Source organism: Oncorhynchus nerka, linkage group LG25, assembly GCF_034236695.1.
Source record: "Oncorhynchus nerka isolate Pitt River linkage group LG25, Oner_Uvic_2.0, whole genome shotgun sequence".
NCBI classification, from domain to species: domain Eukaryota; kingdom Metazoa; phylum Chordata; class Actinopteri; order Salmoniformes; family Salmonidae; genus Oncorhynchus; species Oncorhynchus nerka.
The window spans coordinates 37659087-37676325 of record NC_088420.1 but is presented as its reverse complement, the minus strand read 5'-3'; the positions used below and the strand labels follow the sequence as shown (position 1 = coordinate 37676325).

Here is a 17239-nt window from a genome sequence, read left to right as displayed (position 1 = left end):
GCTGTACACTCCACAGAGCTGGGCTTTATAGAAGATTGGCCATAAAAAAGCCATTGCTTATAGAGAAAATAAGCAAACACGTTTGGTGTTCGCCAAAAGGCATGTGGGAGACTCCTCAAACATACGGAAGAAGCTACTGGTCAAATGAGACTAAATTTGAGCTTTTTGGCCATCAAGGAAAAAACTATATCTGGTGCAAATCCAACACCTGTCATCACCCCGAGAACACCATCCCCACAGTGAAGCATGGTGGTGGCAGCATCAAGCTGTGGGGATGTTTTTCATCGACAGGGACTGGGAAACTGGTCAGAATTGAAGGAATGATGGCTCTGTCGCACCGGGAGGTCCATGGGGCGACGCACAATTGGCCTAGCGTCGTCCGGGTTAGGGAGGATTTGGCCGGTAGGGATATCCTTGTCTCATCGCGCACTAGCGACTCCTGTGGCGGGCCGGGCGCAGTGCACGCTAACCAGGTCGCCAGGTGCACGGTGTTTCCTCCGACACATTGGTGCGGCTGGCTTCCAGGTTGGATGCGCTCTGTGTTAAGAAGCAGTGCGGCTTGGTTGGGTTGTGTTTCGGAGGACGCATCGACCTTTGTCTCTCCCGAGCCCGTACGGGAGTTGTAGCGATGAGACAAGATAGTAACTACTAACAATTGGATACCACGAAATTGGGTAGAAAAGGGGGTCAAATTCAACAACAACAAAAAAATCTAAAAAAATTATTCAAGGAATGATGGATGCTGCTAAATACAGGAAAAGTCTTGAGGGAAACCTATTTCAGTCTTCCAGAGATTTGAGACTGAGACAGAGGTTCACCTTCCAGCAGGACAATGACCCCAAGGATACTGCTAAAGCAACACTTGAGTGGTTTAAGGGGAAACATTTAAATGTCTTGGAAAGGCCTAGCCAAAGCCCAGAACTCAATCCAATTGAAAATATGTGGTATGACTTAAAGATTGCTGTACACCAGCAGAACCCATCCAACTTGAAGGAAATTGAGCAGTTTTACCATGAAGAATGGGCAAAAGTCCCAGTGGCTAGATGTGCCAAGCTTATAGAGACATACCCCAAGAGACTTGCAGAAGGTGGCTCTACAAAGTATTGACTTGGGGGGGGTGAATAGTTATGCACGCTCAAGTTTTCTGGGTTTTTTTTCACAATAAAAAATATTTTGAATCTTCAAAGTGGTAGGCATGTTGTGTAAATCAAAAGATACAAACCCCACAAAAATCGATTTTAATTCCAGGTTGTAAGGCAACAAAATATGAAAAATGCCAAGGGGGGTAAATACTTTCGCAAGCCACTGTATGTGCTAGTATGTTCGTGTGTGTGATGTTAACAGAAGCAGGTTAACTTCTCGTCTCCACTGCTGCTGATAACATCTACTGCTTCCTTGTGTGTGTGTGTGTGTGTGTGTGTGTGTGTGTGTGTGTGTGCGTGTGTGTGTGTGTGTGTGTGTGTGTGTACCTGTACGTGTCCATTGTGTCTGTGGTAGACAGAGACAGTTCCTTGGATGGGCAGCAGGCTGACAAGGTACTGGTCCACACACCCCTCTGACTGCTCCCAACGCAGAGAGAAGTTCTGAGCAGACACACTCACCATACACACACCCTGCACACGGCCCGGTACTGAGAGAGAGAGGGAGGGAGAGAGATGAAGGGAGGGACAGATAGAGATATGTATTTTTGTGGAGAAAAACTAATTCTGACTGGCTGGGCCTGGATCCCCAGTCGGTGGACCTGGCTGCCAAGTGGGTGGGGCTATGCCCTCCCAGACCCACGCATGGCTGCGCCTCTGCCCAGTCATGTGAAATTCTTAGATTAGGGCCTAATTTATTCGTGTCAATTGACTGATTCCATTATATGAACTGTACTCATTAAAATCATTGAAATTGTTGCATGTTGCATTTATATTTTAGTTCAGTAATAGTTGTGTTGCACTCAGGTACCTGTGGTTATGGTCAGGGAGGCTGCTGTCCCTGCCACTTCTTGTCTGATGCACCCCACACTCATGTTGTAGCTACAGCCGTGCCTCAACCACTAGCGTGTGTGAATGCAAGCCATTTCCCACAGTTACCCTGTGGAAGTCAAACTGGCCAATGGCAGCGTTCCACTTCACCACAGCACAGGAAGAGTTAACATGGAGGAGAGCGAGGGAACACACACCAGCCGGACCTGCAGCACACACACACACACACACATTAGTATAACGTCTCATCTGGCTTATCTCACACTCAGTTCTGTCTCAGTCTCTCCACATATCTGAGGTTCAAAGGTTACAACTAGGAACTCTGATACGGCCCTGATATGGCCAGTTACATTTAGAGTTGCCACAAAGAGGTTGATTTGTGTGTGTGTGTTTGTGTCTTACGTATGGAGAACTGTGTAATGACAAGTTGCCTGGTGTCTGATCCCAGCAGGCTAAGGATGGTAATGTCATAATCTGATCCTGGGGTCAAACCTCCAACTTGGAGACTGTTGCTATGGACCAGCATCTCACGACATGACGACTTGTCCCCTGATGGACACAACAGTAGCTAAGAAGAACACACACAATCAGACAAAACATTAGAGGACCAAATCAAATGTGGGATGTTGTTTGGGCAAAATCAAATGTTGTTTTGGCAGTGACAAACCCCAAATCAATGACATAGAGCGAACAGCATTTCTGTTTATCTGGACAGAATAAAGCAGTAAGTCTGTCTGTATGTGTGTTTGTGTGTGTACGTGCGTGTGTGTATTGTGCTTGGTCATTCTCCCTGGCAGTGGCTGTGGGGGGGTCATACATCTTTAAATGGCCGGTAACCAGAGCCAATCTGCGCTGACGACGATCACTAGGCAACCACCAGGTGAGTGTGTTCTCTTGAGTGTTACTTGACCCATCTGTCCTGCTTCCTCTGACGAAGAACTCATTCTATGTGTGTGTGTGCGTTAGTGTGTGAGAGAGAGCGAGTGATGACTGTGTGTTTGAGCATTTGTGTATGTAAAGGGCTTATTATGAATGGGTAAACCTAGACTGTTGTTGCTAATGATTTGCCATTGTTAATGATTTGTCAGGGGATGTAAATTATAAATTATGGAGAAATGAGGAAATGAAAGGAAAGGAGAGGAGAAGAAAATAGGAGAGAGAGAGAGAAAGGAGAGAGTAAGGGAGAGGACAGGACGGTGTACTACCTTGTACCCCTCCACCCCCCTGCGGCAGCTCCCCAGCTCACAAACACTGATGAGGTCACATCCTCTTCCACCAGCAGCACTTCCTGTGGGGCTCCTTTGACTAGAGAGAAACACCAATCAGAACATCTTTTGTCATATCAGTCAATCAACATTCCCCTCGTCGCTCTCAACCAATCTTAATTAATCGTACTGGGTTCATGTATGTGGTTAATATGTAGTGTGTGTAGGTATGTGAATGTGTATGTGCATGTGTGTGTGCGTGTGTGTGTGTGTGTGTGTGTGTGTGTGTGTGTGTGTGTGTGTGTGTGTGTGTGTGTGTGTGTGTGTGTGTGCATGTAGAAAAAAAGCAGTTGAACTTAACCTGGAACAGAAACTGGAGATAAACTCTGAATTCCTCAGTTCCTGCTGGAACCTCCCAAGATAACTCACAGTTGCTGCCAGTCAAATATCTGGTGTGTGTTTGTGTCTCCATTACTCACTGGTGTTGATGTCTACAGAAGCATTTGTACTCCTCCTCTCTCCATTGCTGCTGATAACATCTACTGTGTAATGGCTTCCTGGGGAGAGGCACTCAAACCTGTAGGACCTACACACACACGCACGCACGCACGCACACACACACACACACAAACATGCAAACACACACAAACACAACCAGTGTTACCCAGACAGCAAGGGGCAGCTAGATCAGCCAATAAGGACAGTGTGCCAGGAGGGCAGGACTCACCATGTCTCCTGGGCAGAGAGGTTCAGCTGCTGATTGGAGGTTTGGTTTGTAATTGACAGGATGAAGCCTTTGACATCGCCGCTGGCTTGGCCCCAGCCAACTGTCACAGACGAGGTGGTCTTACTGAGGATAAAAAACTCCACTGGACTGGGAGCTAACATACACGCACATGCACACACACACCGATTAAGCAGAGCCAGGGAGACAGGTGTGTGTGTGTGTGTGTGTGTGTGTGTGTGTGTGTGTGTGTGTGTGTGTGTGCAGGGGGGCTGTCTGTGAAGGACTCTTTCTCTGTCCTCAGAAAGAAGTGGTACAGCCTGCCTGGTAGCAAACCAGAGAACACTGCCCTCTGAACACATACCTTCTGGACCTAACACACACATATTAACATATTCTATAGATATGCGGCCAAGTATCTATATAATGTGTGCCAACTCACATGAGATGGCGCTGCAGAGATGGATAGCTGCCTGACCAATTCTGTTTTGTGTGTGTGTTTTTTTTACGCTGATCTTGACTTTTTTTGGTACATAATATTTCCACCATAATTTCGTATGACCAAAAACAGCTTCTGGACATCAGAACAGCAATCACTAACCTCAATTTAGATGAAGACTTTTCAACGAGGCAGCAGCTGTGGATGTACTGCTCATCCCAAACTAGGCCCTAATCTCTTTCAAGTCCCGGAGATTCTCCCTGATGAGACTACGACGGTTGAGTAAATAAACCACCTCTACCCTCAGAAACATATAATAACTAGAGAACAAACTGGACGAGCTCCGTTCGAGACTATCCTATCAACGGGACCTGAAGAACTGTATACTATGTTTCCCGGATTCATGGCTGAACAAGGACATAGACTGAACAGAAATAGAAACACAACATGCAACAATTTCAAAGATTTGACTGAGTTACAGATAATATAAGGAAATCAGTCAATTTAAATAAATTCATTAGGCCTTAATCTATGGATTTCACATGACTGGGAATACAGATATGCATCTGTTGGTCACAGATACCTTAAAAAAATGATAGGGGCATGAAAAACACCAGAAAACCAGTCAGTATCTGGTGTGACCACCATTTGACTCATGCAGCGCAACACATCTCCTTCGCATAGAGTTAATCAGGCTGTTGATTGTGGCCTGTGGAATGTTGTCCCACTCCTCTTCAATGGCTGTGCGAAGATGCTGTATATTGGCGGGAACTGGAACACGCTGTTGAACACGTCGATCCAGAGCATCCCAAACAGGCTCAATGAGTGACATGGCTTGTGAGTATGCAGGCCGCCAATAACTGCATCAACGACATCGTTCCCACAGTAACAGTACTTATATATTCCAACCAGAAGCCATGGATATATTTTCCACCCAGAAGCCATGGATTACAGGCAACATCCACACTGAGCTAAAGGCTAGAGCTGCTGCTATCAAGGAGCAGGACACTAATCCAGACACTTATAAGAAATCCCGCTATGAACTCTGATGAGCCATCAAACAGTCAAAACGTCAATAAAGGTAGATTGAATCCTCTGATGCTCATGGTATGTGGCAGGGCTTGAAAACAATCGTAGATTACAAAGGGAAACCCAGCCACGAGCTGCCCAGTGACGCAAGCCTACCAGACAAGCTACATTCCTTCTATGCTTGCTTAAAGGCAAGCAACACTGAACCATGCATGAGAGCACCAGCTGTTCCGGATGACTGTGTGATCTCACTCTATGTACCCAATGTAAGTAAGAATTTTAAACAGTTTAGCATTCACAAGGTCGCAGGGCCAGACGAATTACCAGGACACGTATTCAGAGCATGCACTCACCAGCTGGCAAGTGTCTTCACTGACATTTTTAAACTCTCCCTGACACAGTTTGTAATACCTACATGTTTCAAGAAGACCACCATAGTCCTTGTGCCCAGGAACGCCAAGGTAACATGTCTAAATGACTATCACCCCGTAGTACTTACATCTGTAGACATGAAATGCTTTGAAAGACTGCTCCTGGATCACACCATCATTCGAGACACCCTGGACCCATTCGGATTTGCATACCGCACCAACGGATCCATAGATGACGCAATCTCTATTGTACTCCACACCACCCTCTCCCACCTGGACAAGAGGAACACCTATGTGAGAATGTTGTTCATTGACTATAGCTCAGCGCTCAACACCATAATGGACTCCAAGCTCATCACTAAGCTCAGGACGCTGAGACTGAACACCCCCCTGCGCAACTGGATCCTGGACTTCCTGACGGGGCGCCCCCAGGTGGTAAGGGTCGGCAGCAACACATCCGCTACGCTGACCTTCAAAATGGGGGTGTGTGCTTACGTCCCTCCTGTACTGCTTACGTCCCTCCTGGTTACCCACGACTGTGCTGAAGACACAACAGTGGTTGGCCTGATCACCAACGACGATGAGACAGCTTATAGGGAGGAGGTCAGTGACCTGGCAATTATCATGGCCAACTCCACACACACCAACACAGTCATGAAGAAGGCACAGCAATGTTTCTTCCCCCTCAGGAGGCTGAAAACATTGGACATGGGCTCTCAGATTCTCAAAAAGTACTACAGCTGCACCATAGAGAGCATCTTGACTGGCTGTATCACCACTTGAAATGGCAACTGCTTGGCATCCAATCTAAGGGCGCTACAGAGGGTAGTACATACGGCCCAGTACATCACTGGGGCCGAGCTCCCTTGCTATCCTGGACCTCTATACTAGGCGGTACCGATACAGCAAGTCTGGAACCAACAGGACTCTGAACAGCTTCTACACCAAGCCATAAGACTGCTAAATAGTTAGTCCGGGTAGCTATTGGTTAACTATTTAACTATCTGCATTGAACCTTTTTGCACTAACTATTTTGACTCATCACATATGCTGCTGCTACTGTTTATTATCTATCCTGTTGACTATTCACTTTATCCCTACCTACAGATGAAGTCAGAAGTTTACATACACCTTAGCCAAATACATTTAAACTCAGTTTTTCACAATTCCTGACATTAATCCTAGTAAAATTCCCTGTCTTAGGTCAGGTAGGATCACCACTTTATTTTAAGAATGTGAAATGTCAGAATAATAGTAGAGAGAATTAATTATTTCAGCTTTTATTTCTTTCATCACATTCACAGTGGGTCAGAAGTTTACAAACACTCAATTAGTATTCGGTAGCATTGCCTTGAAATTGTTTAACTTGGGTCAAATGTTTGGGGTAGCCTTCCACAAGAAGTTGGGTGAATTTTGGCCCATTCCTCCTGACAGAGCTGGTGTAACTGAGTCAGATTTGTAAGCCTCCTTGCTCGCATACGTCTTTTCAGGTCTGCCCACAAATTTTCTATAGGATTGAGGTCAAGGCTTTGTGATGGCCACTCCAATACCTTGACTTTGTTGTCCTTAAGCCATTTTGCCACAACTTTGGAAGTATGCTTGGGGTCATTGTCTATTTGGGAGACCCATTTGCGACCAAGCTTTAACTTCTTGACTGATGTCTTGAGATGTTGCTTAAATATATCCAGATCATTTTCCATCTTCATGATGCCATCTATTTTGTGAAGTGCACCAGTTCCTCCTGCAGCAAAGCACCCCCACAACATGATGCTGCCACCCCTGTGCTTCACGGTTGGGATGGTGTACTTCGGTTTGCAAGCCTCCCCCTTTTTCCTCCAAACATATCGATGGTCATTATGGCCAAACAGTTCTATTTTTGTTTCATCAGACCAGAGGACATTTCTCCAAAAAGTACAATCGTTGCCCCCATGTGAAGTTGCAAACTGTAGTCTGGCTTTTTTATGGCGGTTTTGGAGCAGTGACTTCTTCCTTGTTGAGCGGCCTTTCAGGTTATGTCGATATAGGACTCGTTTTACGATGGAAATAGATACTTTTGTACCTGTTTCCTCCAGCATCTTCACAAGGTCCTTTGCTGTTGTTCTGGGATTGATTTGCACTTTTCGCACCAAAGTACGTTCATCTCTAGGAGACAGAATGCGTCTCCTTCCTGAACGGTATGACGGCTGTGTGGTCCCATAGTGTTTATACTTGCGCACTATTGTTTGTACAGATGAACGTGGTACCTTCAGGCGTTTGGAAATTGCTCCCAAGGATGAACCAAACTTGTGGAGGTCTACAATTTTTTTTCTGAGGTCTTGCTTGATTTCTTTTGATTTTCCCATGATGTCAAGCAAAGAGGCACTGAGTTTGAAGGTAGGCCTTGAAATACATCCACAGGTACACCTCCAATTGACTCAATTGATGTCAATTAGCCTATCAGAAGCTTCTAAAGCCATGACGTAATTTTCTGGAATTTTCCAAGCTGTTTAAAGGCACAGTCAACTTAGTGTATGTTAACTTCTGATCCACTGGAATTGTGATACAGTGAATTATGGGTGAAATAATCTGTCTGTAAACAATTGTTGGAAAAATGGCTTGTGTCATGCACAAAGTAGATGTCCTAACCGACATGCCAAAACTATAGTTCATTAACAAGAAATTTGTGAAGTGGTTGAAAAACGAGATTTAATGACTCCAACCTAAGTGTATGTAAACTTCTGACTTCAACTGTATCTACCTCAAACAACTCGTACCCCTGCACATTGACTCGGTCCTCGTACCTCATGTAAATAGCCAAGTTATCGTTACCCATTGGATATTTATTCCTGGTGTTATTATTTTTCTATAATTTCTCTTGTTTTCTCTTTGCAATGTTAGGAAGGGCCCAAAAAATGCTGCTTAACTTGTAAGCATTTCACTCTTAGTCTACTTGGCACTTGATTTGATACTCGACCACATACACACACATTATACAGATACTCGACCACATACACACAGTATACATTACATTACATTTAAGTCATTTAGCAGACGCTCTTATCCAGAGCGACTTACAAATTGGTGCGTTCACCTTATGACATCTAGTGGAACAGCCACTTTACAATAGTGCATCTAAATCTTTTAAGGGGGGGGAAGGATTACTTTATCCTCTCCTAGGTATTCCTTAAAGAGGTGGGGTTTCAGGTGTCTCCGGAAGGTGGTGATTGACTCCGCTGTCCTGGCGTCGTGAGGGAGTTTGTTCCACCATTGGGGGGCCAGAGCAGCGAACAGTTTTGACTGGGCTGAGCGGGAACTGTACTTCCTCAGTGGTAGGGAGGCGAGCAGGCCAGAGGTGGATGAACGCAGTGCCCTTGTTTGGGTGTAGGGCCTGATCAGAGCCTGGAGGTACTGAGGTGCCGTTCCCCTCACAGCTCCGTAGGCAAGCACCATGGTCTTGTAGCGGATGCGAGCTTCAACTGGAAGCCAGTGGAGGGAGCGGAGGAGCGGGGTGACGTGAGAGAACTTGGGAAGGTTGAACACCAGACGGGCTGCGGCGTTCTGGATGAGTTGTAGGGGTTTAATGGCACAGGCAGGGAGCCCAGCCAACAGCGAGTTGCAGTAATCCAGACGGGAGATGACAAGTGCCTGGATTAGGACCTGCGCCGCTTCCTGTGTGAGGCAGGGTCGTACTCTGCGGATGTTGTAGAGCATGAACCTACAGGAACGGGCCACCGGCTTGATATTAGTTGAGAACGACAGGGTGTTGTCCAGGATCACGCCAAGGTTCTTAGCGCTCTGGGAGGAGGACACAATGGAGTTGTCAACCGTGATGGCGAGATCATGGAACGGGCAGTCCTTCCCCGGGAGGAAGAGCAGCTCCGTCTTTCCGAGGTTCAGCTTGAGGTGGTGATCCGTCATCCACACTGATATGTCTGCCAGACATGCAGAGATGCGATTCGCCACCTGGTCATCAGAAGGGGGAAAGGAGAAGATTAATTGTGTGTCGTCTGCATAGCAATGATAGGAGAGACCATGTGAGGTTATGACAGAGCCAAGTGACTTGGTGTATAGCGAGAATAGGAGAGGGCCTAGAACAGAGCCCTGGGGACGCCAGTGGTGAGAGCGTGGTGAGGAGACAGATTCTCGCCACGCCACCTGGTAGGAGCGATCTGTCAGGTAGGACGCAATCCAAGCGTGGGCCGCGCCGGAGATGCCCAACTCGGAGAGGGTGGAGAGGAGGATCTGATGGTTCACAGTATCGAAGGCAGCCGATAGGTCTAGAAGGATGAGAGCAGAGGAGAGAGAGTTAGCTTTAGCAGTGCGGATCGCCTCCGTGATACAGAGAAGAGCAGTCTCAGTTGAATGACTAGTCTTGAAACCTGACTGATTTGGATCAAGAAGGTCATTCTGAGAGAGATAGCGGGAGAGCTGGCCAAGGACGGCACGTTCAAGAGTTTTGGAGAGAAAAGAAAGAAGGGATACTGGTCTGTAGTTGTTGACATCGGAGGGATCGAGTGTAGGTTTTTTCAGAAGGGGTGCAACTCTCGCTCTCTTGAAGACGGAAGGGACGTAGCCAGCGGTCAGGGATGAGTTGATGAGCGAGGTGAGGTAAGGGAGAAGGTCTCCGGAAATGGTCTGGAGAAGAGAGGAGGGGATAGGGTCAAGCGGGCAGGTTGTTGGGCGGCCGGCCGTCACAAGACGCGAGATTTCATTTGGAGAGAGAGGGGAGAAAGAGGTCAGAGCACAGGGTAGGGCAGTGTGAGCAGAACCAGCGGTGTCGTTTGACTTAGCAAACGAGGATCGGATGTCGTCGACCTTCTTTTCAAAATGGTTGACGAAGTCATCTGCAGAGAGGGAGGAGGGGGGGGGAGGAGGATTCAGGAGGGAGGAGAAGGTGGCAAAGAGCTTCCTAGGGTTAGAGGCAGATGCTTGGAATTTAGAGTGGTAGAAAGTGGCTTTAGCAGCAGAGACAGAGGAGGAAAATGTAGAGAGGAGGGAGAAAGGATGCCAGGTCCGCAGGGAGGCGAGTTTTCCTCCATTTCCGCTCGGCTGCCCGGAGCCCTGTTCTGTGAGCTCGCAATGTGTCGTCGAGCCACGGAGCGGGAGGGGAGGACCGAGCCGGCCTGGAGGATAGGGGACATAGAGAGTCAAAGGATGCAGAAAGGGAGGAGAGGAGGGTTGAGGAGGCAGAATCAGGAGATAGGTTGGAGAAGGTTTGAGCAGAGGGAAGAGATGATAGGATGGAAGAAGAGAGAGTAGCGGGGGAGAGAGAGCGAAGGTTGGGACGGCGCGATACCATCCGAGTAGGGGCAGTGTGGGAAGTGTTGGATGAGAGCGAGAGGGAAAAGGATACAAGGTAGTGGTCGGAGACTTGGAGGGGAGTTGCAATGAGGTTAGTGGAAGAACAGCATCTAGTAAAGATGAGGTCGAGCGTATTGCCTGCCTTGTGAGTAGAGGGGGAAGGTGAGAGGGTGAGGTCAAAAGAGGAGAGGAGTGGAAAGAAGGAGGCAGAGAGGAATGAGTCACAGGTAGACGTGGGGAGGTTAAAGTCGCCCAGAACTGTGAGAGGTGAGCCGTCCTCAGGAAAGGAGCTTATCAAGGCATCAAGCTCATTGATGAACTCTCCGAGGGAACCTGGAGGGCGATAAATGATAAGGATGTTAAGCTTGAAAGGGCTGGTAACTGTGACAGCATGGAATTCAAAGGAGGCGATAGACAGATGGGTAAGGGGAGAAAGAGAGAATGACCACCTGGGAGAGATGAGGATCCCGGTGCCACCACCCCGCTGACCAGAAGCTCTCGGGATGTGCGAGAACACGTGGGCGGACGAAGAGAGAGCAGTAGGAGTAGCAGTGTTATCTGTGGTGATCCATGTTTCCGTCAGTGCCAAGAAGTCGAGGGACTGGAGGGAGGCATAGGCTGAGATGAACTCTGCCTTGTTGGCCGCAGATCGGCAGTTCCAGAGGCTACCGGAGACCTGGAACTCCACGTGGGTCGTGCGCGCTGGGACCACCAGATTAGGGTGGCCGCGCCACGCGGTGTGGAGCGTTTGTATGGTCTGTGCAGAGAGGAGAGAACAGGGATAGACAGACACATAGTTGACAGGCTACAGAAGAGGCTACGCTAATGCAAAGGAGATTGGAATGACAAGTGGACTACACGTCTCGAATGTTCAGAAAGTTAAGCTTACGTAGCAAGAATCTTATTGACTAAAATGATTAAAATGATACCGTACTGCTGAAGTAGGCTAGCTGGCAGTGGCTGCGTTGTTGACTTAGTAGGCTAGCTGGCAGTGGCTGCGTTGTTGACACTACACTAATCAAGTCGTTCCGTTGAGTGTGATAGTTTCAACAGTGCTGCTATTCGGGGGCTAGCTGGCTAGCAGTGTTGATTACGTTACGTTGCGTTAAAAGAACGACAATAGCTGGCCAGCTAACCTAGAAAATCGCTCTAGACTACACAATTATCTTTGATACAAAGACGGCTATGTAGCTAGCTATGTAGCTAGCTACGATCAAACAAATCAAACCGTTGTACTGTAATGAAATGAAATGAAAATGTGATACTACCTGTGGAGCGAAGTGGAATGCGACCGGGTTGTTGAGTGAGGAAGTTCTATTCGGTGGACGTTGGCTAGCTGTTGGCTAGCTAGCAGTGTCTCCTACGTTAAGGACGACAAATAGCTGGCTAGCTAACCTCGGTAAATTAAGATAATCACTCTAAGACTACACACTCTAAACTACACAATTATCTTGGATACGAAGACAGCAAAGACAACTATGTAGCTAGCTAACACTACACTAATCAGGTCATTCAGTTGAGTGTAATAGTTTTTACAGTGCTGCTATTCGGTAGACGGGGGACGTTAGCTAGCTGGCTAGCTGGCTAGCTGCTGGGCAGATAGCAGTGTAGACTACGTTAGGACGACGAAATACGATAATTACGCAATTATCTTTGATACAAAGACGGCTATGTAGCTAGCTAAGAAGAAATTGCTAAGATTAGACAAATCAAACCGTTGTACTATAGTGAAATGTAATGAAATGTAATGAAAAGTTATACAACCTGCGGACCGAAGTGCGAACGCGACCGCTCACTCCAACCCGGAAGTGCACACACACTTTATAAACACAAACACACACACTTTATAAACACACACACACACTCTACAGAAGTACCATAAGCGTGTGATGACAGTCGAGACAGATGACTTCATAGTTGTGTCCATGTCCAGGGGCTGGATCCCAAAGCATCTCTAATGACGACTCTGTTACTGAGCCCTCACTCACACTGCTGGGTGACGGCAGAAGTACACACACACACCTGACAGGGTCGGCCAACACGTTGTCAGATTCTCCCCCCTGCTAGAAACATACACACCACCTGGGGGGCTCAGCGCTACACACACACACACACACACACACACACACAGTCAATATACTGTACAGAACCACATAAGCACACACTCAATATATTTATAACACACACAACCACGCAGAAGCACACCTAAAGGATTACACGAACAGAGTTTCATACCAGTGTGTATGGTCAGTTCCTCCACTACTTGCCACATCATGTTCTGTGATGGAGTTAACTCTGACCCTGTACTCCCTGAACCCCTCCAGTCCTCCAATCACAGTCGACCTGGAACTGCTGGCCACGCCCCTTCTCCTCTCCTGGCCTGAAGCTACATCCCCCCAGCAAACCAGGAACAGCACAGCATGCTGGGAGTCTGGGGCCGTCCAGCTTACTGTGATCTGACTGGCTGTCACATTGCAAATGGTGATGTTCCGAGGGGGAAGGGGCCGTGTGTGAGTGATGTGCGTGTTCCCAAGGCTTCAAGCGGCCCCAGCGAGGTGAGAGGCTCTGAGGGACAGAGAGTAGATCTTCCCTGGGGACAGACCTGGCACCTTCAGCCCTCTGGACAATAGGGACACGACTTGCACTTCTCTTCTCCCTTTCTTTCTCCTCTTCCCCATTTTCTTCCCCTTCCTCCTGATCTTTGTATTGGACATAGAGCTGGGGGGGTGACGTCACTCCAGTGGATATCTGCTTTTCTCTCTGTTACATCAAGCAGTTCAATGGTGAACAAACGAGGGAAGAGAGGGAATGAGAGAGAGAAAGAGAGACAGAGAGAGATAGGGTTAATGTGTGTCTGGCAGTGGTAAAGAGGTATTGGTTGTATATTTACTTGGGTATTGACTGTATTAATGCATACTTTCCCAGTGACGGATAAAGGGTAAAAGGATGTGGCAGAAGAACGGCGTAAGAAAGTAGCCGGGTCCAGTAGAGTTCTTCTGCAGGGCAAAACAGTCCGTCTGATTGGCTAGCAGCGATAATGATAGCACTAGCCATATTGTAGGAGGAGCCATCAGACGAATGGGGCCACCTCTTATCCTGTGAAGAAAAACAACAACAACAAAAACATTTTGTGTGTAACGGTTGTCAACTTCCTCCTCTGGGGAGGAGTAGTAGGAAGGATCGGAGGACCAAAATGCAGCGTGGTATGTATCCATAATGTAATTTAATGAATACAAAATATATAATAATAAGATAATCAAAATGAAAACCGAAACAGTCCTGAATGGTGCAAACACTGAAACGGAAAAATAATCACCCACCAATCAAGGGTGAAAACAGGCTGCCTAAGTATGGTTCTCAATCAGGGACAACGATTGACAGCCGCCTCTGATTGAGAACCATACCAGGCCAAATACAGAAATACCAACTCATAGAAAAACAAACATAGACAATCCACCCAACTCACGCCCTGACCATACTAAAACAAAGACATAACAAAAGAACTAAGGTCAGAACGTGACATTGTGTGTGTTTGTGTCAGACAGACACGCTGAGAATGTCCCAATCATCAGTTTTAAATCACAGACTAACACGCTCCTCTGTAAGGAGGAAACTAATGTGTCTGCCTGTTTAGAAAAGCAAATAACTAATAATGCTAACACAGCCCGTTTCTCTCACTCACACGCTTGTGTGTTACCTTTCTGTCATTGAGAGCGGTCCAGAGCAGTAGCAGATTGTTATGTGTGGTCAGGTGAGAGGAGGTCAACTCTGCTGTGATGCTGTAGTGTGCTCCAGGCTGCAGACTTCTCACTGCGTACGAGGAGTTGTGTGTGTGGTCAGTGTGTGTGTGTGTTTGGTGTGCATGGTTGTGAAGAGTGAGGGCAGTGAGAGTCTGTTGGTTCTGTAGGGTGCAGGACAGCAAAGCACTGGTGGTGGTCACCTCGGCATGGAGAGAGGAGAGGGGGACAGGAGCTACACAGTGCACACATAAACAAACACAAATGCACGCGCACGCACGCACACACACATACACACACACGAACCTGTTACAACTGCACAAGTCTAATTGTGAAACAGTAAACCATTCCTTTTCATCCATTATCTGTTCAATTCTGTTGTATAACGGGACCATAGAGGTCAGGGGTCAAGGTTAGGCTCACCAATATGAAAGGTCTTAGTCTCCAGTGTGGCGTTTTTTTTATAGCGTTCCATGTGATGTCACTTCCTACTGGCTCCTCAGCCAATTGCAGCAGCAGCCTGCAGCCTGCAGTCAGGTGAACACTCAGAGCGGCCAATAGGATCAAGCCACACCTGAAGGGGCGAGGACAGAGAGTGGTTTAGTGGTTGCGATATGTTTGTGGTTGTCCAGTGGTTGTGTGGTCAGACCGTGAGGTTGGGTGATGGTTGTATGGTGGGTGGGTTCTGACCATGAGGTTGTGTGCCGTTCTATAGGAGATAGTGTAGCAGTCTGGACCAGAGGGGAAGCGGCCAAACATAACCTCAACAACCATGACCGCCAACTCGGCACACTGGACACAAGAGAAACTGATCACCTGGAAAGAGAGGGAGAGTGAGAGGGAGAGGGAGAGTGAGAGTGAGAGGGGAAAGAGAGAGACGTTCTATACATAGACATTCTATAAATCGCTCAGACTATAGGTGTCACATTTGAAACTTTGACACAGACTGTTAAACGAGAGTTGTGATAGATAACTGTTTCACCTAAGACTAATAGCTAGAAACTGTGTGTGTGTGTCTTACCTGGATGAACCCTATCAGCAGCCACACATGCACCATTCCATCCATTGGGAAGCCTGGTCCTCTCATCATTGCACAACAGGAGTGACATGCACTATCCTCTAAAGATAGTACCACAACACACATACATCCAATATCAATATGGCTTTGGAATCAGAAAACTTGTCTGTTTGGATATCTCATCTATGTACTGAAGAGCGAGGTAATGTCCAGTGGCTTCAGTGAGGACTGAGGTTGTCAGTGTTCTGTGTAAGAGGAGGAGTGTAATCACAGCTGAACTGTACCGAGGAGTCCTCCCCAGTGACGCAACACAACTTTGAATTTAGCGCTCCGCAGCAGCATACCGAGAAGCAGAGCCTCGTGTGAAGACACGCACAGTCCATTTCAATCAGTCTGTGTGTCGTTCAGCCCATTTTTTTCTGCCCTGCTGCCCTTTCCTCTTTGTTGGGATAAGAGCCGGTTACTATGACAACCAGGCTTGCAGCCACACAGAGAGCAACTCCTGGGGAGAGAGGGAGAAAGAAAGAGAGGGAGAGAGAAGGATAGGGAGAAAGAACAGGGTGAAAGTAAAGAACTTAAAGTAGACCAGATAGACAACATTCCATATACCTCAGCCTCTTTGCAGATTTATTCTCTAGTGCATTTAGGACCACTCTCTCTTTCTCACACAGACACACACACCCACTGTTCAGTCGATTAATTTCTGGGCTGTATTGATGCAGTGATTTGCTAACCAACTCCACTGCTGTGTGTTCCACACGGCAGATCAAAACAGTCGGTGTGTGTATGAGAGAGAGTGAGTGTAGAGAGAGCTGAACAGCGAGTAGTTGAATGTGAGCTAGTGGTCTGTGCGAATGATAAAAAAATGAATAATTTACTGATCAATCACTAATCAATGACGGATCAATGTGGTTTCCTGCCTCTTCAATACTTCACCTCTTCCTGGTGGAGGTCACTGGTATTTTACTGATGACGAAGTGTCATTAACATGTTTTATTTAGATGGTAATTATATACTGAGTGTACAAAACATTAGGAACACCTGCTCTTTCCATGACATAGACTGACCAGGTGAATCAAGGTGAAAACTACGATCCCTTATTTATGTCACTTGTTAAATCCACTTCAATAAGTGTAGATGAAGGGGAGGAGACAGTTTTTAAGCCTTGACACTATTGAGACATGGATTGTGTATGTGTGCCATTCAGAGGGTGAATGGGCAAGACAAAGATTTAAGTGCCTTTGAACGGGGTATGGCATTAGGTGCCAGGTGGTTTGAGTGTGTCAAGAACTGCAACACTGCTGGGTTTTTCACAATCAACAGTTTCCTGTGTGTATCAACAATGGTCTACCACCCAAGGGACATCCAGCCAACTTGACAAAACTGTGGGAAACATTGGAGTCAACACGGGCCAGCATCCCTGTGGAACACTTTCAACACCTTGTAAAGTCCATGAATTGAGGCTG

The 17239-nt window shown here is 47.1% G+C and overlaps 1 pseudogene; it reads right to left on the bottom strand.

The window, feature by feature from the left end:
• Positions 1 to 13231: 13231 nt before the first annotated feature.
• LOC135564578 (uncharacterized) lies at positions 13232 to 15842 on the bottom strand (annotated as a pseudogene).
• Positions 15843 to 17239: the final 1397 nt, after the last annotated feature.